Source organism: Dermochelys coriacea, chromosome 11, assembly GCF_009764565.3.
Source record: "Dermochelys coriacea isolate rDerCor1 chromosome 11, rDerCor1.pri.v4, whole genome shotgun sequence".
Classification (NCBI taxonomy): domain Eukaryota; kingdom Metazoa; phylum Chordata; order Testudines; family Dermochelyidae; genus Dermochelys; species Dermochelys coriacea.
The window spans coordinates 25148908-25174895 of record NC_050078.2 but is presented as its reverse complement, the minus strand read 5'-3'; the positions used below and the strand labels follow the sequence as shown (position 1 = coordinate 25174895).

Genomic DNA, 25988 nt, shown 5'->3' with positions numbered 1-25988 from the left:
GGCTCTGACTATGGTCCAAAATGCTCCCACAGCCTTCCTTCTTGTTGTATTTTAGCTTCTAGGCCTAACCAATTGTAGAATGTGTAGAGACAGAAAAATGGAGGGTAGAAAAAAAGTGACTGAAATGTTTTAAGTTTCAAAATAAATTTGGGTTTGATTCCAGTTAGGGACAAAGGTTCAAGGGAATTACTATTTTGTTAATCTCCCATCTTTAGAAACACACTGGGCCAAATTTTCCCCTTCTCCCCTCTCTTATGCTTAACTGGAGTTATACCTATGTAACTGAGAAGATAATTTTGCCAGTTTTCTTTTGGAAGAAGATACTTCAGTATAATTTTCACACATGCAACGTTTTGTGTTGTTTCCTCCCTGTTCAGTAACCAACTGTTAGTACTGAGTATTGTATGTTTGATTTAGCAGCCTTTAGTGGAGCAGCAAAGTGCATCCATCTGTTGTTTCAATCCCCCGATAATAACCCTTGTGTCTCTTAAACTTAAAAAAAAAAAAAGTGAATCATCGATAAAACCTTTTTAAGTTTGCAGCTTCCCTGCTATAAGGTGTCTGTAAGAAAAGTCAGAAAATGAGTGTGGTTCTGCTTACTTTCTTGGCTCATTGCTTTATGGATATGAGGGACCTAAAAAATAAGTGGTGGTCAAAAAAAAGAACACATTTATTAGAGCAGTTAAAAAAAGACACTGTTTTGATATTTGCCAAGGTCCTTCTGAATAGCATGTTTGGCAGCTACCAAATGACATGGCCTGCACAGAGTTGATTTTGATGAAGCCTTGGGGATGTGTTAAAAAGTAAACCAGAGCAAATCACGTACTGGAAAGCATAACTCAATCAAGGAAAAATGTATGATTAAGGGCGACATGGGCAAGGAAAGCTTTGCCAGAGCTCAGGGTAAATATTTGTATCAGTGTGAAGTGAAAGCTTCACATCACTGATGTCAAGCAGCTGGAATTTTCATTGTTTATAAACTTTTGTTGTTACAGTTGGATTTTGGCAGAAAAGGTACCAAAGAAAGAGCAGTTTCCCAGCAAGAAAGTTTGAATTTTGATAAGGCAGCTTGAGTAGATAGGAATGTAAGGATGCAATATTTCTGTACCTCTTTTAAAAATAGCATTACATTTGACCAACAATCGTTTTGTAATGTTCAGTTGACCAGCACTGACAGCATTAGATAAGTGTGTGTGTGGTGTTGCTGTGCTAAAGTATCCTGTGAATGACAAATTATCTAATTCTAAAAGTTGGTTTTAATACATTTTTGTGTTTCGGAGTTCCGAGTTCATTTTTCTTTGGAAAATGTTGCCAATCTGAATCAAATATTTTAATGAGAGAAAAATATATGACCTACTTGGGGACTGAACCCAGTTCTTTGGATTCTGTCCAGAAGCCTTAAGAAGATAAGCTAATAGGCCTACAAGCTCCCCCCCCCATGTTGTTAAACTGTAGCTATGGACATGTGGTGTTGTCTTTCACTATATTTTACTCCCTAGCTTAGTTTATTAGAGCACCTCAACAGTTTGAAGGCTACAAGTTTAATCTCTAGCTATTTATTTCTCTGAAAAAAAATCTGGATTCTGACTTTTAAAAAAAATTCTCTGAATTGAGTGATAAGCTGTACATCCAATGTAATATAGGAGAGAAGGTCTTCATGTGAGAATTTAGGGCCTGATCAAAAGCCCAATGGCATTCTTATCATTAACTTCAGTAGGCTTTAGATCAGGTGCTTAGTACAATGCAATGATTCGGTATCAAAAATGACAGATTTAGAAATGTGAAGGAGAGAGTATATTTCCAAACTAGCCTTTTTGCTTCCTCGGATGGGTGGTGGGAGCTCAGTGAAGTTGTGCAGCTCACAGAAGGGACTGTGTGTGTGTTTACTAAGTGGGGAAGCAGCAGTTTAACTTTTCAGTTCTTGTGACTCTAGCCAGAATGTGCAGCAGCAGCTTTGAGAGCCTCTGATTAGAGTTGTTTCTAGCCCACTCTGATAGGAGGCTGTAAACTGCAAAGTTCAGCCTCTTAGGAGGAAGAGGAATTACGTGAAGGGACATGGTTGAAGAAATTAAACAAGAAAACTGAAATATCAAGTATTAGGTAAGTTATATTGTTCAGTTTATGTTTTCAGAATGATAAGGCTCTGAGACCAAGAACGTCACTAGATTCATTAAGTAACTGAGACATTGAACTTCATAGAGATATGGGCCCTGCTAAAGAGGTTGTTTTGTGTATGCTGCTGAAACGTACATGCTTGGTTACACATGTATGTGAGTAAGCTCCAAGTTAAAGAGCTCTTTATATTTGTCAGAGTAAACCGGAGGCTAGCCCCGCCAATGAGAAAACAGTGTGCTGCAAGAACCTAACAACATTACCCAGCTGCACTAAGAATAGAAATCAAGCCCCTGCTGGTATAATTAAGAAATCTTCACTTCCAGTCCCTGGGCTTTAGAAACCTGGATCACTAACTAATTCCAATTTAGAGAGCTTTTTGATAAGAGCTTTTGTAAACTAGGAAATAAGCTGAGAATGAAAACTTTTCATTGCAAGTGTTTCAGCTCCACGAGTCCAGTTCAGTGTTAATGAATCTTTGGCCTGTGCACAATGGGAGATGCACACCAGAAGTTTGTAATCTACCCTGCAGTGATGGGCTGCACTAGCAGCATGATGAGCCCATTCTCTAAAGTTTTCATGAAATGGCGGCTGTCATCCATTTGCTACCACCTGACACTTTGGGGAAATAGTAGTTTCACTGCTAAATATGGTAATCAGGCTGGCCCAGCAGCCTGGTCAGCACTGCAGTATTCTGCTTCTCATACTTCCAGGAGCTCTGAGCATTGCAGGTGCAGCACATGGGCTGATGAATATCATGCCACATCTCTGTAGAGCGACTCACTCCGGTCGGCTTGCAAAGCTTTTTCCCCTGTAACATAAATTCACGTGGTTTGCTTCTGAGCTCATTTACACTGGTTTTAACACCAAGTAAGTAGAATTACACTGGATTTACACTCATGTGAGATCAGAATCACACCTTTTGGATTTTTGTTTCAAAGCAGCTTAATTAAGAAAATTAAAAGATCTTACAAGTAAATGGAAGCAAGTGTGTTAGCAATAGAAACAGAGCCCCAAAAGCATGGCTGGTGCAGGTAGGTTCTCTGTATACATGTGTATATACTTTACCTATTTTTTATTAGTTTTTCTCTTTCCTTATCTCTTTCCTTTTCTTTGGAGTAAGGTACACAGTCCTAAATATTGGGCCAGACTATGACTTTTAAGCCACAGGCAGTACTGGAAAGGGATGCAGCAGGGCTGCACTCCCAACAGGAGCCCACATCATGGATTTGGATTTGCTCAGCCAGAACTCCTGCTGGGACCGTTCAAGGAGCACATCCAGCAGCAGCAGCTGTGTCACCCTCTCAAGGGATACTGCATATGATCCCTCTGTTTGCTTTTTACTTTACACACTCTGTCATTCTGCACCAATCAGATATTTTCTTTGATTCTTTTTCGTCCAGTCTTTTTAAAGCGGGATGCAAATTCAGTATGCTTCCTGTGTCATTCAAGCCTTGCAACCCACAGCATTCCAATGTGTTTTAATTACAGCAGTGAGATTAAAACCACCCGCCCAGTCATTGGTTAGTATTATTTGATGTATCATAATGCAACAGGTCAGAAATTTGCTTTATAAAAGTACATCAGGAAGTGACTTAGCTATGTTTCATAGTGGTTAGAGCAGAGGGCTAGGAGTTAGGAGAACTGCTATAGAGTCCGTTTCTGGCACTGCTGTTGACTTTGAAGTCGGTCAGCCTCTCTGTTCGTTTCATCACCTGTGAAACAGTGATGATAAAACTTACCAATCTCTAAAGTGCTTTGAGATCTCTGATGAAAGGTGTTTCGTAAGTGCAAAGCAGTATTATTTTTACTATAGATCCTGTCTGCTCCTAAACAATCCTCCTTCAGTGTCTCAGGGGACTGGTATATATGGGTTTTTGTTTTGTTTTGTTTTAATTGCCTAAGTAACTATTTGAAATATTTATTGTTCTGGGGGGCTTTGATAGTTGTATGACTCTGGTCTTACACTAGAGAACCATAGTCAGGTAAATAATATTCATTGTTGAAAGATTCTTCTCACACAAGCAGAGCTTTTATAGACCTGTCTACAATTGCTCACAAGGTGAGAGCTTGGGAAGTTGAGAGGGTTTTTGGTTCCTGAGCTCCAGTTCTGTTTGTGGTGCCTGAGTTCCAGGTTTGCTTGAACTAGACCTTCCTGAAGAGTGAAGCCCTCTCTTCATCCACAGAACAGGTAGAGCATAGACAGCAGGTGTACAGTCCACAAACTTCCCTGGCCACATCTTTCACCCACCTGTTCTGGGATGAGGGAAGAATCCATACACATTTCATCCTTGGCCTTTCTATTGAGACTACTCCAAAAGGGTTACCATTTGTGGTGGGGAGGGTGGGTATTTGTGCCTTGGCTACTTATTCAGTAGACTTATTTGGATGGATAGCACCAACACATGTCATGTACTGAAATCCACCATGCAGTTCTCATATGATAACTTTCAGTCATTGCTGTTCTGGGGCCCCATTCTTCCCCTCCAGAGTACAAGCAACTCCCACTGAAGTCCAGTACACCCCCTGGGGTGGGTACAAGCTAGTGACCTAGAGATGAAAGGATCCAGATCTCATTACCAGTCCCCTGGGCCATCTGGTCCCCCTTGTGACCTCACTCTTCTTCTGAAATGTATGCCTTCTTTAGGCATAGTGTGCCACCAGTACCAGACAATGCATCAGGTTCCAAGATTTTGTAAATAAGCAGAAAACAGAGATGGCTTTACTTGTTACTTTTAAAGGTTGTCTACTACTCTTAAAAGCTAAAACCACAAACCCCATTTGAAGCTAAAAGTTTGTCAGGAAGGACAAGAATACAATTTAAACAAACACATTTTGACTAGAATGATGAATTCTACCAGCTTGAATTTGCAATCAAACTGCAATAAAAATGTGAAATGCTGTCAGCCGATATGAAGCTGGTGAAAATGAAAGCCAGAGATAAAGAAAATGAATCCTAAATTAATTCCAGAAAAAAGATTATTTACTATCAACATACAGAAAGCAAACTAATCTTAAAAGTACTCAGGCAACATGTTTTCTTTATCCATGATCATTTATAGCCAAAATAAAATCGCTGATCCTTTTAAAGAAAATCATGTGAGCTAATTGAAACAAACAAACAAAAGAACCCTAAAAGAACCCTGAGAAAAAGTTTTCTATTCTGTTCTTAGTTCTTCCTGTGTAAATGGTTGTAAATATTCAGCTTTACAAATGGTCCTGTAGGTGGAGCTATACTCTGCAATTCCTACACTGCCTGCTCAACAATGAAGCAATTGTTTCCTGTCTCCACTTAGCAATTCCTCCTTCTCTTTCTGTTCTTTCTGGTTGTATGTTCTATTTATTTTAATGTATACCTTTGTGCAAAGCCCGTCTCCGAGTGGTTAGATACCCCGTTGATATGTGGCCTTCAAGGGGGAGAAAAAGGAGTGCAGCCTATTCCCATGACATGCTTGGGCTTTGTAGAGCCAAAAAAATCTTCTCAGGAACACCTAATCCTTGGGTTGATTCCAAGTACCACAATCTCTCTGCACAACTGACATGGGCCACTTGGGACACTTGAGAGCTTTAGGTGTGTCTCTCTGAAGTCAGCCACAGCCAAGCATGAGGCAAATGTGCCCAGACCAAAGAAAATAAATTATGTGGACTCCAAATTTCAGCAGTTATGAAGTATTAAATTACACATCTGAAGAATTCACTTTGGGATTAACCCTTTAGAATCTAAACACAGTTTTGTCATGGATCTTCCTCGAGGAATCATGCTGTGCATACTGCATGCATTTCAAATACGTTTGGGTTATTGATCACAGGGCTGAAGCACTAATTGAAATATATGTTGTAATTAACTGTTAACGTGGAGGGGAAAGGTACCTGTGCAAAAGGGGGGATTTGGACAATGTTTCAGACATTGACTGTCTCTCTTTCTGAGTGGGGCCTTGTGTGCTGGAATGGATTTAAACAGTACTGTGAAGTTTTTTAGAATCCCTTTTGGAACCATGAATGCAACTTCCAGCACTTAATTAGTATGCATTTTAGCATAATTAGCATGGCCCCTGTGGCTGCTTCTTCCTTCAGGTTTAGAGAAGTGGTCGAGAGCCAATGAAACTCTACTAAGATCACTACTAAGGAGCTCCTGAAAAGACATTAGTTCTTGGTAAGAGATATAAAAAGTACATCCTGCCCTGCCTCTTTCAAGTATTTCTGGTTCCCCACAACCATCTGTAGCATCAAATATCCAGTACATTATGTTGCTGAAATGTAAAGTGCAAACCCCACACTGGAAAAACAAACCACTACAATTTATTTTAAAGTCTTTTTTTTAACCAAGTGATCATAGTGTAGGAAGTTATAAAGATAAGAAAAAATAGTTAGTTACTGGGTGGGGCATTGAAGGTGTTTTGATTTCCTCCAGCAGTGAACTAATTGGAGTTTTGAGTCTTGTTGAAACAGCTGAACTGAAGCTACACATATTGTAATTATACTCAGAATGTGTGGAAATCCTCCTAAAATGAGCTCAGTTGAGCACTGCTGATGTGAGGTGATCCAAGGCTGCTGGTACTCACATGCTGATAAATACTGGTATATGCAGTGTAGCTGGACATGGAGATAATAGTCTTTGCAACAGTAACACATCTGTGTGTGTTTTGTTTCTTTCCAACTCACACTGGGGCCTGATCCTGAATCTTTGTGCAAGATTCACAGTAAAAGGGCTTTATTTGCATAAATCAAGGTTGAATCTGGGGGATGGAATCTTCACCTCAAAAAGAAACAGCAAGTTCTATGCAGGTAGTTCATGTCTGTTGTCTTACTCTGACTCTCACAATGTGATTGGGGAGTATAGCATAGTGGGCTGAGGGGCTATTCCTCTCTGATAGAGTTTTTGTAACCCTATGGAATCATTCTGTGCACAAACCTACTGGATACACCTGTTTCACGCATACACACACACACATTCCCTTCTGTCTTCTTTGGGAGCTGTACAATCCTCTACTGATGTTGGTATGCACGCAGTCACTACCACCTCTGCTATGCAGAGGAGCACAGATACCTCTGAGCAGGGTTAGGCTCCCCACTCTCCTGTGCAGCAATTTTAAATTGCTTTTGGGTTTAATGTTTCACTGTAAAATGTTAAGTCTGAACTCACAGAGATCAGAGATGATTAACATTTTGACTGCCTAAGAATACCCTTCTAAACCACTGTGGTACGTAGAGTTCCTCCTCCCTCTGCACCTAACCACATTTGCTTTTTGGAGCTGTAACATAGCAGGGAAATTACCCACTTTTTTGTGTATGGTTCCCACAATCGGATTTTTCTTCTCTGATTATATCTACATTGCAAAGAAAGGTTTGTTCTTAACTTGGGCTAGTGAGCTCAGGTAAAAATAGCAGTGAAAACACACCATCTTGGCCTTTTTACTCAGGTTAGCAGCTCAAGTTTAACCTCAGGCTCCCCTATGGACTTTAACCCTGTGGTTCTGAGGAAAGCTTTGAAGGAAAAGGGGAAGGAATTCTGGTACATGAGAAAGAGGCAATTGTAAGTATTAGTGGTGGCAGGGAAGATCGTGCAAAAGCAAGATATAAATGAGGTATACATAAACTTTACTTATTTTGAAGGTGAACTTGTAAATGAGGATTTGTGCAGCAGCTTTTTCTTGTTGCCTTTAGTTTGTTTGAGAAGGAAGGAAGGAGAGTTGTTTGAAATGTCTCATTTTTAAGGTTGCCTTTCAGTAACATAATATATTTTTAGGAATTTCTAAAAACCACTTCATGTATGCAGCATCCCCCAAGTGCATCTTATCAACAAGCTGGTATCAAAATTCAGGGAGTATAAGATTCGGGGAGATTTTGAAATAAAGAATTGATTGCTATTGTATTGTAGTGACAACACAAAAAACTTGGAGTCTGTCTCCTTTCGTATGCACAAACAAATGATCAGAGAGAGTGACCTGAAGACGAGCTCTGTGTAGCTCGAAAGCTTGTCTCTCTCTTAAAGAGAAGTTGGTCCACTAAAAGATATTACTTCACCCACGTTGTCTCTCTAAATTCCACTTTTAAGTCACATACATGTGCCTTTTTTTCCTTTGTCTCTCCTCCTTTCTCTCTTTCTCTTCCCCCCTCACCCCCATAAGAGTGTGAGTTGAGCCCACAGTGTCAGCCCAGAATTTTAGGCTTAACTCTGTATCTGTTTCCTTTTGTGGGTTTAAGTCAGACCCTTAATGTAACTTTGGTATCGTTTTTGTGGTTGAATTATTTCTTTTTGTGCTCATAAAGTTCAGAGATCTAACATGGCATGCACATTGAACTCAGACCTTCATCTAAGCCTCAAAAACCCATCAAACTAGAATCTCTCCTTGAAGACCCAGAAATTGCTTTCTAAATTGTTACATTTTATTGCAATAGTGCAGAAGGCTACATGCTAAGTGAAAGCAATTTTTCTAACAAGTTGTGCCCTGTTCATTTTCCAGGTATAGGGTTTTCTTTCATCCAGCCTAGGGTTGATAGAATACGTACCATTTGACATCCGAGTGAACTAATCGCTATTTTTAAGATCAAACGTAAAACGTTATTGACACATCTGAAAATGAGGCCCTCTGATGTTTGTTGTTACAGGGGCAAGAGGCCTTGTGTGGTATGGAAAAGAGCTGTGTACAAGAGCATGACATAGATTTAGAACACCCCAGAGTTCTGAGATATTTGGATCTGCCTATATTTAAATGGGATCAGATACAAACTTTGGGTCTAGATTAAGATTCTGTTCTTAGCATCCAAAGTTCTCGAATGGTCAGATCCAGGGAGTTGGTTTGGTGCCATCTCTAGGGCCAGCTGGTGCTCCCTTTTCTGTGTAAGAAGAGGCCCTCAGCATGTGAACCTCCGCATTTCAACTGATTCTATGGCACTTCTGCATCTTTGAAACCAGTCAAGACATTGGTACGGGGTCAGGGTCCATGTTTGGGGAAGGTGAGGAGACTCAGTAGAATTGAGGAAGACTGGATGGGACCGGAGGCAGGGATGGGAGTGGGGACGCATATCCTCCCCAGACTACCCCGATTGTGCACAGATTAGTCAGGGCCTGAGAGGAGAAGCGTGTGCCTGAGACTAAATTATCTTATCTGGGTAGTCCACCCCCGGGGAGGTCCCATAGTCGGGGCAGGGGGCAATCCCTGGTAGCATGGTTCCAATGGAGTCATTAACTCCATTAATTGAGGAGAGCAGGTGTGGAAGAACAGGACCTCTTACAGAGGTCCTTGGCTTCCTGAAGATACCTGGGAGTCTGCTAGGTTTGAGGGTGTGCCAAGCAATCTTTTTCTCCCACTTCCCAGAAACCCTGCCTCCATAACAGGACAGTGTAGGAGGGATTTCTTCAATGAGATCCATGTAGAGAGTTTCCTCCCTGAGTTCCCTCCGGCAGGAATGAGCTGTGCTTTTTAGTGAAGAGTGAGTTTAAAAACAAACTAATTTTTGGTGACATAAAGGTTTAAGCATGAACTGAAAATGGCAAAAAGAAGGAACGATGGGGGTAATGATTATAGCTGGGGAACAAACTTGTACCTAGGGAAATAGGCCAAAGCACAACAAAAAATGCATGTTTTTTTCCAGATTTGTGACAGAAATGCACTCTTCTGTTGTTGTTCCTTATGTGATTTCCCACCAAAAGCTCCCCAAACTGTTATTTCACATAGGTCTTGCCATAAGCTTGAAAAAGAGAAACTGATGTCAAAGTAGAAATATCAAATATCAAATATCACCAAAGCCCACAAAATTCAAGAGCAGTCTCTCTTCCTTTAGTCAAATAGCTCCAAGACATGTTCACAGGGCAGTAGAAAAAGTTAAGTCTAAATGGAGAATCAGATATAGCTGCAGTGATATCTACCTTAGATACAACAGACCAGATCCTGGGGGGTGAGTAATCCGCAGAGCGCAAGTCAGTGTGTCTGTGCTAAGGTGGCTGAAACCTCAGCTTTGCACTTGTGTGATCTAGTCGTGGACCTTGGCTTCTCTAATTTGTATCTAGCTCTTGTGGCCATGGGGGTGGGGGGATAAAAATGCATCTGAGAATTGCAGGTCACCTAACCACACCTGTTTTCCTCCAGTCATATTCACTTTTCCCTGTCACACCAGCAACAGGGAGGGGAGGTGGTATAAGTCTCTTTTTATGTTGGTGCTACCCAACCATAAAATGTCTTTGAGTCCGGTTTATTTGTCACATGTGATCCTCCATGGCCTGATAGGCCAACTTTAGGTTATGTAAAGTGGCCAAATTGTGCTGGGGCACCTGGCGCTATGGTGGTTGTAAAGTGTTAGCAGCACCCGCATAAAAAACTGAGGGGAATCAAACCGATGGTCTCTCTGCTCCTTTGGAGTTAGTCATTCTCTGACTGTAAATAATAACGAAGAGAGAACAGTGCTGGCTGTGGTAGCAGAACCTAAAAATAGGTGCAGTGATTCATGGATGAGCAAGGAAATATTTTTAAATGAGTTCTGACAGTTTGGGGATACACTCAAAGACTCATCCAACTTACGTAATATTAAACAAATACCTGAAGTTCCCAATGTCCCTGCCTTGAATCAGCACCTCATGCAGTTATTACTCTACTGATCTATATTTAGGCCTTGAGTACTAAAAAATGTAACATTATGTCAGTGCCAAGGAAACAGCATCACAGTGCTTCTTGTACGCCCTTAACATACACTGCCATGAGGGGATCATGGATGAGGTCTGGCTCCAGGGTAACTTCCTCTGAGATAAAATAACAACTAAGGTAGCAACCAGGCCTAATAAATCCAAATCTGTGCCATGTTTGCGCACACGCCCATATATAAAATTGCAATAGCAGCCGTCTCATAACTATGATAACAGATACCACTAAACTGTAACAGCAGTGCCCATGTCCATTCCTGGAGCTTATTTGGAATTGCCTGCTACAAGAGATGATGGTATCATGCTCTGCCTTCAATACCAAATGTGGCTCCTAGTAGCACCTTGTGTAATAACTTCTCCCATAATGCATGCAATACAGAGCCTAACTCCCCTGAAGTGTCAGCAGGTCTCACTGAAAATGGTTGCAGAGACACAGACCACATGGAGAGTCTGACATTTGCAACAATGTTAAAATGAGTCACTCTTTTCAAAGATACACTAGACTGAGAGACTCTACTGCTTTTGTCACTGGCACCGATAACTGGTTACATGCCCTTAGCATGATTGAGTATTGTAACTCCTCTATAGGTTGGGTAAGGTTGGCTAACCATCTCCTGGGCCATCTTGGTGGTGATGTAGTTGTACAGTTGGTCTAAAAAATTGTTGTCCAATCCAGTTTACTGTTGTTTCATGCAATCCCTGTGCTAACACTGAAAGAAACTAAGTGCTGTTGATTTTGCTAATGGAGAATGTGTCTAGTACCAAGGTCAGTTTAAGGCAATCTGGGCCCGTACGTGTTAGGATATCTGTGGGAGGGTGGCTGGATGAGCTGGGGCAGGAGCAGGAATGGGTGCAGGCTGGGGGAGCTTTCAGAACTACCAGGCAGCTGGGAATTCTCCCAACCAGGTAGCAATGTTGAGCAGATTGGAGTGGCTGTTTCCATTGGGAGTCTATGTACCTGCCTTGGGGTCACCTGTTTAGGCCCTTGCTTGTGGATTGGCTGGGCCCTGATTGATAGGCTTGTGACAATCATAGGACTTGCAAGTAATTACCTCAGTTGACTCTCTCACTCAGGCTCAGGAATGACTCATCACACTGCACATACAATAGCCCTTAAAATGTTCATACCCCTCTCCATTTACTCACACTGCATCCCCTACATCTACAAACAAACTGCCCACCCATGTCAGGGCCAGGTGAATTCTGCATATAACCTAGGTAGAACTGCAACTCCTATGTTCTGTGGATTACAAAAAACTATTTGTTGTATGGTTTGAGATGGTTTATTTGTCATATGAATGGGAAGAAGAACCACGCTAAAAAATGTGGTCTAACTTTTTTAAAATAAGTTTTAGAAGCCAATATGTAGGGTGCAAAAATGTACAATTTTCTTCCCTGCCTTGAGGAGAGGGATTCTTTTTCCCCATTCCAAATGCCTGTCAATATCCACACTCTCCTTTGAGTAATATTAAATAAGATCAAAATAGAGAGCAACAGATTCCTTTCCCTGAGTACTGTGCTTCACCTGAGGTTTTTCTGTGCAAATTCTGGCTCAAGTTCTGCTATATTACAGGGGTACAAACCCAGAAGTCTGGAGTTGAACTTAATGGTGTTACTCTAGAATTAGTATTTGACTCACTAGATGCTGCCACATTTTTTCTTGTCCAAGGAAATATTATTTGTGTTTGTCTGCTGCTAGCACAACGCAATTGTGGTCTGTGACTCCTACTTGCTAACGCAATACAAATAATAATAATAAAGAAGAAGAAAAGATAGCAAAGTATGAATGATGTTGCCACAACGTGGAATGATTATGGAAAACTAGAACAAAGATGATCTCCGTATTTATTGGAGCACTTAGAGTGGTACCTAAGGGTATGAATGAGTAGCTTAAGAACCCATTAGGAGTGTAAGACATCACAATCAGTGACCTCCAGAAGACAGCACTATGAGAATTTTATACAGGAATTCTGCAAAGGGTTTAACAAAACTCCTGATTACTTAAACATGTGAAATCTCTTCATGGTCAGGATTTATTGGTGACTCGTGGGGATAAATTTTAGACAGTAGCTTTCCCCTTTCTATGCTTAAGGCTATTCATTTTTTAAAAATCCACATGATGTGATACAGATGGATGATATTACTACTATTATCATAATAATATGTCAAGAAAGTAGGAGTCAATAATGCAATCTTTCTGTTCAGTGAATATCCACTAAAATCCATAGGTCAAATTCTTCTCTTGTTACTTCAGTGTTTGCACTGATGTCACTATAGATTTACACCAGTGATACTGAAAGCAGAGTTCAGGCCAGTGGGAGTTCTGAGAGTGGATTAAATTCAGGATCAGAAGGGATAATCTTTTATCCTAAATTTCAACCAATAAGCTCCTATCCCCCAAACAAAAGCTAAATGAAGGGCTTTTTTTGGGACATTTTAAGGGCAAAGGACTTCACATAGCAATGGTTTAAAATCAGCCATGTTTATTAATATTTATATAATTGAAGTTAAAATGGATCAAATTAGCAAAAGAAAACCAATGGGTGTGGAGTAGCTCATGGTTCAGATAGACACATCCTTTGTGGGGGGAATTATTAAAGGGGATACTCTAAAGACTAGTAAAGAGGAGAGGATAGAAGTTGATAAAGTACAGGTAGGGGCTGAAGAGAAACAGTCAAATGATACAGTCCCATTCAGTTACATCTCATGAAGGCAGACAACAAAATTTGAAAAATTTTGTTTGTGCTTGTACACAAATGCAAGAAGTCTAAGTACTAAGATGGGTGAACTTAATTACTTGGTATTAAATAAGGATATAGATATAATAGGCATCCCAGAAATATGATGGGATTATGATAATCAATGGGACACAGTAATATTAGGAAAAATAAAAGGAGTACTTGTGGTACCTTAGAGACTAACAAATTTATTTGAGCATAAGCTTTCGTGAGCTACAGCTCACTTCATTGGATGCATTCAGTGGAAAATACAGTGGGGCGATTTATATACACAGAGAACATGAAACAATGGGTGTTACCATACACATTGTAACAAGAGTGATCAGGTAAGGTGAGCTATTACCAGCAGGAGAGCATGGGGGAAAAAACCTTTTGTAGTGATAATCAAGGTGGGCCATTTCCAGCAGTTGACAAGAACGTCTGAGGAATGGCGGGGGGGAGGGGAAATAAACATGGGGAAATAATTTTACTTTATGTAATAACCCATCCACTTCCAGTCTTTGTTCAAGCCTAAATTAATTGTATCCAGTTTGTAAATTAATTCCAATTCAGCAGTCTCTCATTGGAGTCTGTTTTTGAAGGTTTTTTTTGTTGAAGAATTGCGACTTTTAGGTCTGTAATTGAGTGACCAAAGAGATTGACCGAGCCAGAAGAGTACCCAGAAGTTATCTACTACAGGACAGGCCCAACAAAGAAAATAACAGAACGCCACTAGTCGTCACCTTCAGCCCGCAATTAAACCTCTCCAGCGCATCATCAAGGATCTACAACCTATCCTGAAGGATGACCCATCACTCTCACAGATCTTGGGAGACAGGCCAGTCCTTGCTTACAAACAACCCCCCAACCTGAAGCAAATACTCATCAGCAACCACACACCACATAACAGAACCACTAACCCAGGAACTTATCCTTGCAACAAAGCCTGTTGCCAACTGTGTCCACATATCTATTCAGGGGACACCATCATAAGGCCTAATCACATCAGCCACACTATCAGAGGTTTGTTCACCTGCACATCTACCAATGTGATATATGCTATCATGTGCCAGCACTGCCCCTCTGCCATGTACATTGGCCAAACTGGACAGTCTCTACGTAAAAGAATAAATGGACACAAATCAGACGTCAAGAATTATAACATTCAAAAACCAGTCGGAGAACACTTCAGTCTCTTTGGTCACTTGATTACAGACCTAAAAGTGGCAATTCTGGCCAAAGTGGCCAAAAAAGCTTCAAAAACAGACTCCCAAGGAGAGACTACTGAATTGGAATTAATTTGCAAACTGGATACAATTAACTTAGGCTTGAATAAAGACTGGGAGTGGATGGGTCATTACACAAAGTAAAACTATTTCCCCATGTTTATTCCCCCCCCCCCCCGCCACTGTTCCTCAGACGTTGTCAACTGCTGGGAATGGCCCACCTTGATTATCACTACTAAAAGTTTTCTCCCCTCCCCCGCTCTCCTGCTGGTAATAGCTCACCTTAGCTGATCACTCTCGTTACAGTGTGTATGGTAACACCCATTGTTTCATGTTTTCTGTGTATATAAATCTCCCCATTGTATTTTCACTGAATGCATCCGATGAAATGAGCTGTAGCTCACGATGGACCACTGGTCTAACCCAATATGGCCATTCTTATGTTCTCAGCAAAATGAGAGACGACTGGTTGGCGTATTTTTCCTTTGTGTGTGCAATCCTTTCTTGGCATAGTATCTTTATAAAATGATATTTAGAGGTTTTCCACAGCTCTAACTATAAGCCTTCTGCCTCTAGCTAGTGTCGTTCTGATACACTTGAGACAAGTCACATGGGATAAGTCAGACCCTCCAGTGCTCTTGCAAGAATTAAGATCACCACAAAAATGGCACATTTCTCCAAGTGTCAGGTGGTGAACTATGTAAGTGTCATGCTGTGTTTAAAAGCAAAACTTGTACTGTGTCTGTTTTGTAAAAACGGATCTCAAATAAAAAGACAGGGTTTTTTTAAGGCTTCTTTAACCCCATTAACACAGCTGTTAGGAACATAACCACCAGACTGTTTATTTTTTGTGGGAATTCTTGGCAATCATTCAGAGGATGCTATTTTCCCCACTTATTTGCTTCTCCCTCCACTAGAGGCAGAAATTTAGCACTTTTTCTGTCCATGAGAATAGGTCTTGTTACAATCTGAAAGCTGCCATCAGTGCTTTCCACTCAAGTCAATCACAGGGGTAGCTACAAGAACTTGAGCTCTTACCAGTCCCTTCACACTAACACAGAGGACCAAGTCCTGCAGTCCTTACTCTCACTTAATGGGAGTTTTCCCCATATAAGGAGTATTGAATTTAGTTTGTAGGCTATAAGTACCGAATATGTATTATACATCCAATCTTAAATTCCACAATGCACTGTGACTGTGTGGCTGCATTCACCACCTTTAATCTGCTCTGGCAATACAATCCAGTGTGACTTTATCTCCTGATACAAACCATAATACAATGTCTTTTTCACTTTGTGAAGTTTAAAAGCAGAATTTGTGAGGTCTTTCACTGAATGTTCAATAGGTCAGAACCTCTAGTCAGACAGCTAGCAAAGATAATGTTCTTGTATTTCTCCTAGAGGTGTGCATACTGTTTTGTAATAAAAGCATAAACTACAGGAAACTTGCGTGGCTTAGTGTTTTTCTACAAACTTGATAATCAGCCCAGATTAATCAAAAGATTAGTGATGTTTCCTGAATTCTCTGTGATTGCAGACACAGATCCAGAGCAAAACTGGCTTGATTGATAGCTTTACATCTAAATGAGGGGGAAATTCATAATTTTGCATGGTTTCAATGCAAAAGGAAGTGACTCATGGCAGTTGTGAATGGATTTTGATTTGAGTTTGGAGTTTGTTCAAACCAGAAATGCAAAGTAAAACTCTGAGGCCTGGTCTACACTACCGTGGTAAATCAACCTAAGTTACGCTATTCTAGCTAAGTGAATAACATAACTGGAGTCAATGTAGCTTAGGTCGACTTACTGCGGTGTCTACACCATGCTGCGTTGACGGGAGACGCTCTCCTGTCAACGCATCTTAATCTTCTGGTTCTGGTGGAGTACCAGAGTCGACAGGAGGGCGCTCTGCGGTCAATTTAGCGGGTCCTCGCTACAGCCACTAAATCAACCCCTGCTGCATCAATTGCAGCAGCGTCGATCCCCAGTAAGTGTAGACATGTCCTGAATGAGAATCAGAATTCAAAATTAAGATTTGCACAGTCCTCTGTATACGTAAACTACACAATTGCTCATCACTGTTGCTGCTACCAGTAGCTTACATGCCAATATGAAAATAAGAGAGGCCAGATTCTGATGCCCTTACTCATAAATGATATTTTACTCCATAAGTACTCCACTGATGCCAAAACATCTAACTCATTGTTCAGAAAAGAATGGGCATATAAGGCAGAAAAAAGTAACACATTTATCAATAAGTGAACAATATTTTGTGCAAAGTTTGTACAGTGGGGAAGTTATTATAATTTTTTAAAAATCTATTAGTACTTCCTTTTCTCTTTACAATTTCGTCTTCCCCCAGCGAAGTTCAGATCTAGTAGCTACAAATGCTAGAACAGGTGGGAACAAGACTTGCTCCCTCCACCCCTGGACAAAGTTTTGTACCTTGTGTTAGATGAGTAAAATAGGCTGGTCAAAATTTTTCTATCAAAACTATGATAAATTGTGGTTTTGACAAAATAGAAAACTATCTGCTTTCTGTGGAAAAAGTTGAATTTGCATCAACAAGCTAAACACCTGATAACTAAAATATTTTGGCTGAAAATAATGTTTTTAAAAAAGTAGTTAATACTGCCATGATGCCTCCTAGCAATTATAGTTTGGGTGCCACATGCCCCATTCACATTTGTGGGCTGAGTTCCTCAATCAGACTATATTTCTTATGATGCACTGCTGACACAAGAACTCAGTGATGCACTGTGGTGGCTTATGGAGAGGGGAGGCCATAGAGTGTAATGGAAGATGAAGTCTGGCTGGGGAACATGGCCCACAGAAGAGAATGGGAAAAGGAGCAAGAGGCATCTGACCTACAACTCCCACCAGGCACCCTAGTGGCATTCCTGAATCATTTTTTTAAAAAAAATTCAGCAAATCCCTTTAAATTTTCTTCAATTGGACACTCAGAAAATATGGTACATAAAATCACCAGTCACTTCTGAAAACTTCGCCCCGGGATATATTCTTAGGCCTAGAATTGACTTGATCTTATGTAAATCACTTGACTTTTATATATCTGTTTTCTCCATCTGTAAAATAGGTAAAATAGTGCTTACTCATCTTTGCAAAGTATTGCAGATGAAAAACATGATATGAGAACTAATTATTATTAAACATGATCTTTTATGAGTAATTAGGAAAAAATCTGTGAGCAGTGTGATTCGATCTAGTCTTAATTGGATCTCAGTATTTCTAGTATTCGATGTAGTAAAAATACATTTTGTTTTAAGGCAGTACTGTTATTTTAAACACAGCAATTTAGGTTTCAGAATCTCTGTAGAAAAGTAATGGTGGCCTTTGAGAAACATGAGTTCAGTGCTAAAATGGCATATTTCAACGTTCATAATCAGATATTCAAAATATGTGTGGGGGTCCAACATGCTCTAGCTTAATTAGTAAATATAGATTTAGAACTGCTGTGAAAGGTTAAGCTAAATTGCCCATCATAGTTCAGCAGCTTGAGTAACCTTAGTAAACAAAAGTCGTTTAACCTTAGTACAGTGGTGATGTGAGTTAATGGTGCTGTTTGTCATCACCTTATAATAACACAACTCCATGTGAAGTAAGTTGTCCATAGGCAATTGTTTCCAGCAGAGATGATGGCTTCCCGTAATACAGCCCAACTGGCAATCTTGAGTGAAACTGTCTGAGATTTTACAATGGCCTGGCTGTTAAATTGTGCCATCACTGCCAGTCAGTGGAAAGAAACTTACTGCTGTTTGTTGCTGATGGTCTCATTTTAGAAATAATTATTTTAAACATTAAGAGAGTACATTTTCCAAAGATTGTACAGGGGTTGGGGGACACAATTCCCATCAACGTCAATGGGGATTGTATGTCTAAACTCCTGCTATGCTTCAAAATTTCCACCAATGTAATTTCTTATGAGATGAATATATCAGAGATAAGACCATAAGGGAGTATGGATACAGGAATAAAGGACCTCACACTTCTCTAATATGGCATGCTTATTGACTTGCTCACACACTGATCAATTCCCATGCTGTTCTGTTCTCCTTCCTGTGTTTTTCTTGACTATCTTACTTTCTATCTCCTCCCTGTTTTGTGCACAATTGTTGGTGGAATTCTGATGGTGCTCATTTTATGTCTAAACAGTTCTAGTTTCCCCTTGCCACATGGTCATCCTGATGTTACCATTTGCCTCAATCATCCATTTTGTAGTTGGTTGAACATCTTAACTGATCTCATGAGCTATGTTAGGGATTTATAACAGACATCAGCATTATTCATTTCACAGGTCTTTCTACCTGTTTGGATGTCCAAACCCCTCTCACACAAACTTGTACCCAAAACTTTTTGTCTCTGTGGTAATATAATAATCTTCAAGGATGTTACAAACTGCGTGCAATTATACAATGACCAAAACTATAAGGTATGGATTCTCAGTAGTTGCTAATGTAATGTTCTCCACTTACTTAAAATAAATACATTATATTCAAGTACCATTTCTTAGTGTCATTTTTGCCAGCCGCAAAAGTTTAAACCAATCTTCAACAGCCATGTAAATCTGTACTCAGATCTCCAGATTCCAAAATAAGATAACTCTGCAGCAATTTCAGGTCACAGAGGCCATTTTGCAGAATCTAAGGCTAGATGAACATTCACTACCTGTATGAACTTCCCCTTTACACATTTCAAAGGCAGGAATATAATATTTTATAGCTGCACAGCAGGAAAAGGTGGATGCCTCCAGGCTAGCTGCCAGTTACTTCACAACTTTTACTCATCCACTATTCTGCACAATTGCTCTTCAGCCAGAGGGTTTGCTGCTTATAAGTACCAACCCGTATCTGCACACCTGCACCATATTATAATTTTGAGGGGCAATGGTTTGCAATAGGCTAAATTGGCTACCTGCCAGCATTCACTGCTGTGTTTCTGAATTAGTTAGTATGCATGATGTATAGGGGAAACTTGTTGCTCCCACTATTGCCTTACTCCTCTCACATTGTTACTGCTGTGTTACCTACCCTGGAAACCAGTTCTGAATGTGGATTCTTCCACTTACTATATGACATACCTGGAGTGATACAAAAAGGCTTTTCACAAGAGTACATTGGAACTTTGTGGATACTGCCTTATGCTGATCCCGAAATCTGTGGTAGCAGATGCACCTCAGCTTGAAGTCACAATCATAATATGCTCATTCCTGGTCAAGGCTGGCCTTAAGGATAGGCAATCAGGGCAGTCACCCTGTGTGCCAACTTCCAGGAGTACCAAATTGTTTTGCTGCTCAGTAGAGAAGGGTAGAGGTCAGGTTGAGGGTGGTTAATTTTTTTTCTGAGCTACTTGAAGAGCACAAAAACATTTTCTGTCCTGGGTGGCAAAACACATAGGGACAGCCCTGATCCTGGTCCTTTATGCCTGAACCATCCATTCTTGGTACTGAATATCTTGATCCACTCATGGTCAGGAAGGTCCTCTGGACAGAGCAAGAGTCTGAGAACTCCTGGTTCAGGCCTTTGAATAAGTCTTTTGTGCCTTGGTTTGCCATTTGTAAAATGGGGATCATACTCTAATGAACAGAGTATGTTGCATTCTAATTCAAGTTTGTAACATATTTTGATATTCTTAGGCAAAAAAAATGATTCATTATTTTTAAAGGGTTACATTGAGCTTTTAGTCTGAGCCCGGAGTTAGATGTTGGTGCACAGTAGCCAAGAGAAATACTTGATAGAAATGGGTCAGGAAATGGGGAGTAATTATATCACCTCTTTTAGGGGTGCACAACTCCCACTCTTTGAATCCGGCACCTCCCTCCCCAGTAGTATACAGGGTGGACATCAAGGGCAAAGTCCTGATGCGATTGAAATCAATAGCAAAACTCCTGTTAATTTTAATAGTGTCGGGATTTCACCCTGAGCGCTCAGACCTTTCTCTTCCCCTGCTCTCGGGTGCCCAGATTGGGTATTCAGGTACTTTTATACAGCACAAATCCATTCAAGAGGTGAGAGAAAGACGGGGCCTCACTTCCTGGGTGGCTGCACAGGAAATGGTAAAATAAAGCCCTGATAATAATAAAAATTTAGGGCTGGAAGGGACCTTCAGAAGTCAAGTCCAGCTCCCTGCACTGAGGCAGGACCAAGTAAACCTAGATCACGCCTGACAGGTGTTTGTCCAATATGTTCTTAGAAACTTCCAATGATGGGGATTCCATAATCTCCCTCGGAAGCTTATTCCAGTGCTTAACTGCCCTTATAGTTAGAAAGTTTTTCCTGTTATGTAACCTAAATTTCCTATGCTGCAGATTAAGCTGTTTACTTGTCCTATCTTCAAGGACATGGAGAACAACTGATCATCATCTTTTTTTATAACAGCCCTTAACATATTTGAAGACTGTCATCAGGTCCCCACTCAGTCTTGTTTTTTTCAAGGCTAAACATGCCTGATTTTTTAACCTTTCTCCATTTTTAACCTTTCCTTTTATCATTTTTGTTGTTCTCCTCTGGACTCTCACTGATTTGTCCACATCTTTCTTCAAGCCTGGTGCTCAGAATTGGACACAGTGCTTCAGCTGAGGCCTCATGAGTGCCAAGTTGATCAGGACAATTACTTACATTTCACATTCTTGTTCAAACACCTCAGAATTATATTAGCCTTTTTTGCAACTGCATTATATTGTTGAGCCATGTTCAATTTGTGATCCATTATAAAAACCCAGATTCTTTTCAGCAATGCTACTGTCTAGCCAGTTACTCCCCATTTTGTAGTTGTGCATTTGATTTTTTTTTTCCTCAGTGAAGCATTTTGTACTTGTCCTTATTTAATTTCCTCTTGTTGAATTCAGGCCAGTTGTCTAATTTGTCAAGTTTGTTTTAAATTCTAATCCCGTCCTGCAAAGTGCTTGCAAACCCTTCTAGCTTGGTGTCATCTGCAAATTTTATAAGCATACTCTCCACTACATTATTCAAGTCATTAATGGACATATTGAATAGTACTGGACCCAAGACTGTCCCCTGCAGGATCCAATTAGGTAGCTTGACAGGGAACCATTGATAACTACTCTTTGAGTATGGTCCTTCAACCAGTTATGCACCCACCTTATAGTAATTTAAACTAAACCACAAGAGAATCTCATGTGGGACTGTGTCAAAAGACTTACTAAAATCAAGCTATATCACATTTAATGCTTCCCTCTTATCAACTAGGCCAGTAACCCTGTCAAAGAAGGAAATTAAGTTGGTTTGGCATGATTTGTTCTTGATCTTATATTCCTTATAACCCTATTATCTTCCAGGTGCTTACAACTTGTAATTAATAACTTTGTTCCAGTATCTTTCCTTTACTTTTTTTGTAGGATTTCTTTTTGATTTTCAGATAATTAAAGAGCTCATGATGGCCTCTTGCTAGTCTTATTTTTCCTTCACATCAGATTCGATTGTAATTGTGCCTTTAATATTGTCTCCTTGAGAAACTGTCAACTGTCCTGACCTCTTTTATCTCTTAGATTAACTTCCTATTTTATGTACGAGTTCTCTGAGTTTGTTAAAGTCTGCTTTTTTTAAAGTCCATTGTCCTTATTCTGCTGCTCTCACTCATTCCTTTCCTTAGAATCTTACCAGCATTGCCTTCCACCTTCAGATTTGCTACCAATTCCTGCCTGTTGGTCAGAATAAAGTCTAAAATGTCTTTCCCCTGGTTACTTCCTCTGCTTTTTGAAACACAAAAGTTGTCCCTAATACATTCCAAAAACTTATTGGAAATGTTGTGTTTTGCCATATTACTTTTCCATCAGATGTCTCAGTAGTTAGCCCCCCATTACTGCCAGGTCTTATATTTTAGGGATATTTGTTGTTTATCCTAGAAATGCCCCCATCCACCTCCTCTTCCTGCTTTGGTGGTCTGTAATCAACCCCTATTTCACTCCCTTTTTTTTTTACACCTTGTATCTTTACCCAGAGAATTTCAACAGGTCTTCCTTTCACCTACTTCCGGACTTCAGAGCAAACAAATATATTCTTGAGATATAGTCTCCCTTTTTATCCTGCCTGTCCTTCCTGAAAAAAGCTATACACTTCTCTATCAATATTCCAGTTATGAGTCTTTTGTGATGCCAATTGAGTCATAATTTATCTTATGTACTAATGCATCCGTTTTTTCCTGTTTATTCGCCATACTTCTTGCATTTGTGTGTAGACATCTAAGACGTTGAGCACATTCCCCCACTGATTTTCCTCTTATTGATCCTATGACTCTATTATAATTTTCCATGTCCCTCCTCCCAATATCTAGCACTCTATTAAGGTCACCTTTTACTAACCTGTGGATTTTTGTCACCTGCCCCCTTTGAACCGAATTGAAAGCCCTCCTCACTCAGTTGGTGAGTCGGTCCACAAAGATGCTCTGCCCCTTCTTGACGAGGTGGACTCTATCTCTTCCCAGCAACCTTTCTTCCTGGAACAGCATCCCAACGTTGAGTAAAATGTCTCAAGATTCAAGGAAAAGTGGGTCAATGTTCAGTGTCTTATTTTATTCCTTTTTGTGCTTGGAAGATAATAGAGAAAAACCTGCTAGATTTTTATGTTAAAATAAAATCTACAAAGTAAACATGTAAAAAAATACTTTGAGGATCTATAAAATTGCAGCACAAAGTTTGCAATACACTCATTTATTGACCTTGGCAATCTAAAACTGCTATGACTATTGCTCATCATTTTACTTTCATCCACAGAATCTGCATGAGCGGTAGAAGCCTAAATGTCATACTTAGAAGCTGAGGAAACCTTAGCACTGGGCCTGTATTTTTATATAACACTGAAACAGCTGGTTTGGATTTAAAAAAATCTATTTTTATTAGAACACTGACTCTTGTTTATCGTTATTGATTTTATTGGGTTATTATTGACTGACTGCACCCCATGGGCCTATTAGTGAGATGCTAGTAAAGCATTAAAGGAAGATTTAGGCTTTTCAGTGCTTCGTAATTGCAACCTTTTGGTTTTATTGGAGAATTTTAGATTTACAAACATGGACAGTGTCACTCTAAAGGCCAAAATCCTACCTTCAGTTATACCTGTGTAACCCAACTGAGATTGGACAGGGTGCAAACCAGGCAAGAATTTAGCCTAGATTTGTTTTATTCTATTATAACTTGAAAAATACCATATTGTAGGGGTCCCTTTAGCCTTTATGGAAAAGTTTTCATATCTGACTCTCTATCTAGAATTTTTTACATCAGCCTTGTTTAGCTATGGCCATTGATTAGCATTAGAAATTGGTCTAAGGCCAGAATAAAATTTCCTAAAAGTTCTGAACGGTTTCTAACATTTGAAAATTTCTTCCGTGGGTGACATTTTAAATAACTCAGACATTGTCTCTCATTTGCCAGAAGGTTATTTGTGTGTTCTGGTGGATTGTAGGTTGTGTTTTCTTCTTAGAAGGATGAGAGAAGTTAATGTAGCTCTTTTTCTCTTTATGAATCCTCATCATGATTTCCACTGAGATATTTGTTATCTGCAATAATTTCCTGAATAATATATAATGCAGTCATAATATATATGAATAAATGTTATTCTATAGATTGCTTATTTGCAAACAATTAATTTCAATTATAGCTCTTGCTGATCCTGGTGTGTGATATTGTTCTGCTCCTTGATTGCAAGACTAACTTTTTTTAAAAAAGGAAACATCAAATTATGAATAACCCACTTTTGATATTAATTTTCAACCTATCCACCCTTTGTAAAACTGTCAAGATTTGTAAACATATTCATAAATAAGTCACATGAACAAAAAATAAAATGACCCTATAACTGACAATGAAGCAAACTCATTGCTTTTATTCATAAAAATATCTACAAATCACTTTATGTGCTATTTGACCCATCTCTGTTTAAGAGACATTTATTTTTTATTCATACGAACCAGATGATGCATGCCACTCACTTAAAGCTCAAACATGCAAATTTGGTGAACTGTTTAATTGACCACATCTCTGTGCCTATATGCCATCCTCCTCAGTCTTTCCACTGCTTTCAGTACTGTTGATCACTCCCTCTTCCAGGACAGCCTGCCCTCCCTTGGCACTTACTTTCTTGGTGGTCATATCTCTCTAACCAACTCTTCAATTTCCTCATTGGTGGGTCCTCCTCATCTCTATTCATCTCTCTGATGGGGTCCCATAATGGTCAGGTCTTGTTCCCTTTCTTTTCTCCCTCTACACCCTATCCTAGATGACCTCATCTGGGGTTATTGTCCTGGGTGCTGCACTAACATATAAAACATCATACTCTCAGCCCTGAACATTTTATAAACCTATAAATAGAAAAGAGTAGCAAAAGCGGGGGGGGGGGATACAATAGGCAGAGTGACTAGGGTGATAACTACCATATCAAATGTTGATTCCATGTTTTTGTGACTGTTGAGGGAAAAGAGCAAGGGAAGGTTGGAGAGGGACATGGAAATCAGAAGGAATGAGGATGGCAGTGCAGGGACTGCGAGGATGAGATAGGGTAATGAATGGAAAACAGCCAATTAGAAAACAGGAATGACTGTTCAGCGTTCAAACTGAAGAAAGCTGAATATTTATTAAATATCTTCATTAATGATCTGGAGGATGGCATGGATTGCACCCTCAGCAAGTCTGAAGATGACACTAAATTGGGAGGTGTGGTAGATACGCTGGAGGGTAGGATAGGATACAGAAGGACCTAGAAAAATTAGAGGATTGGGCAAAAAGAAATCTGTTGAGGTTCAACAAGGACAAGTGTAGAGTCCTGCACTTAGCATGGAAGAATCCCATGCACTCCTACAGACTAGGGACCGAGTGGCTAGGCAGCAGTTCTGCAGAAAAGGACCTAAGGGTTACAGTGGATGAGAAGCCAGATATGAGTCAACAGTGTGTCCTTGTTGCCAAAAAGGCTAACGGCATTTGGGGCTGTATAAGTAGGAGTATTGCCAGCAGATCGAGGGACATGATCATTCCCCTTTATTCGACATTGGTGAGGCCTCATCTGGAGTACTGTGTCCAGTTTTGGGCCCCACACTACAGGAAGGATGTCGAAAAATTGAAAAACGTCCAGGGGAGGGCAACAAAAATGATTAGGGGGCTGGAGTACATGATTTATGAGGAGAGGCTGAGGAAACTGGGATTATTTAGTCTGCAAAAGAGAAGAATGAGGAGTGATTTAATAACAGCTTTCAACTACCTGAAAGGGGGTTCCAAAGAGGATGGATCTAGACTGTTCTCAGTGGTAGCAGATGACAAAACAAGGAGTAAT

At 40.0% G+C, this 25988-nt stretch overlaps 1 long non-coding RNA gene across 1 annotated transcript in view; it reads left to right on the top strand.

Annotated features, from left to right (window-relative positions):
* Nucleotides 1–2041: 2041 nt before the first annotated feature.
* LOC119863658 overlaps nucleotides 2042–25988 on the top strand; it is a 47364-nt gene continuing 23417 nt past the window's right edge. Inside the window, exon 1 of the long non-coding RNA XR_005295695.1 lies at nucleotides 2042–2100. This is a non-coding gene — a long non-coding RNA (uncharacterized LOC119863658). The remainder of the gene's footprint in view (nucleotides 2101–25988) is intronic.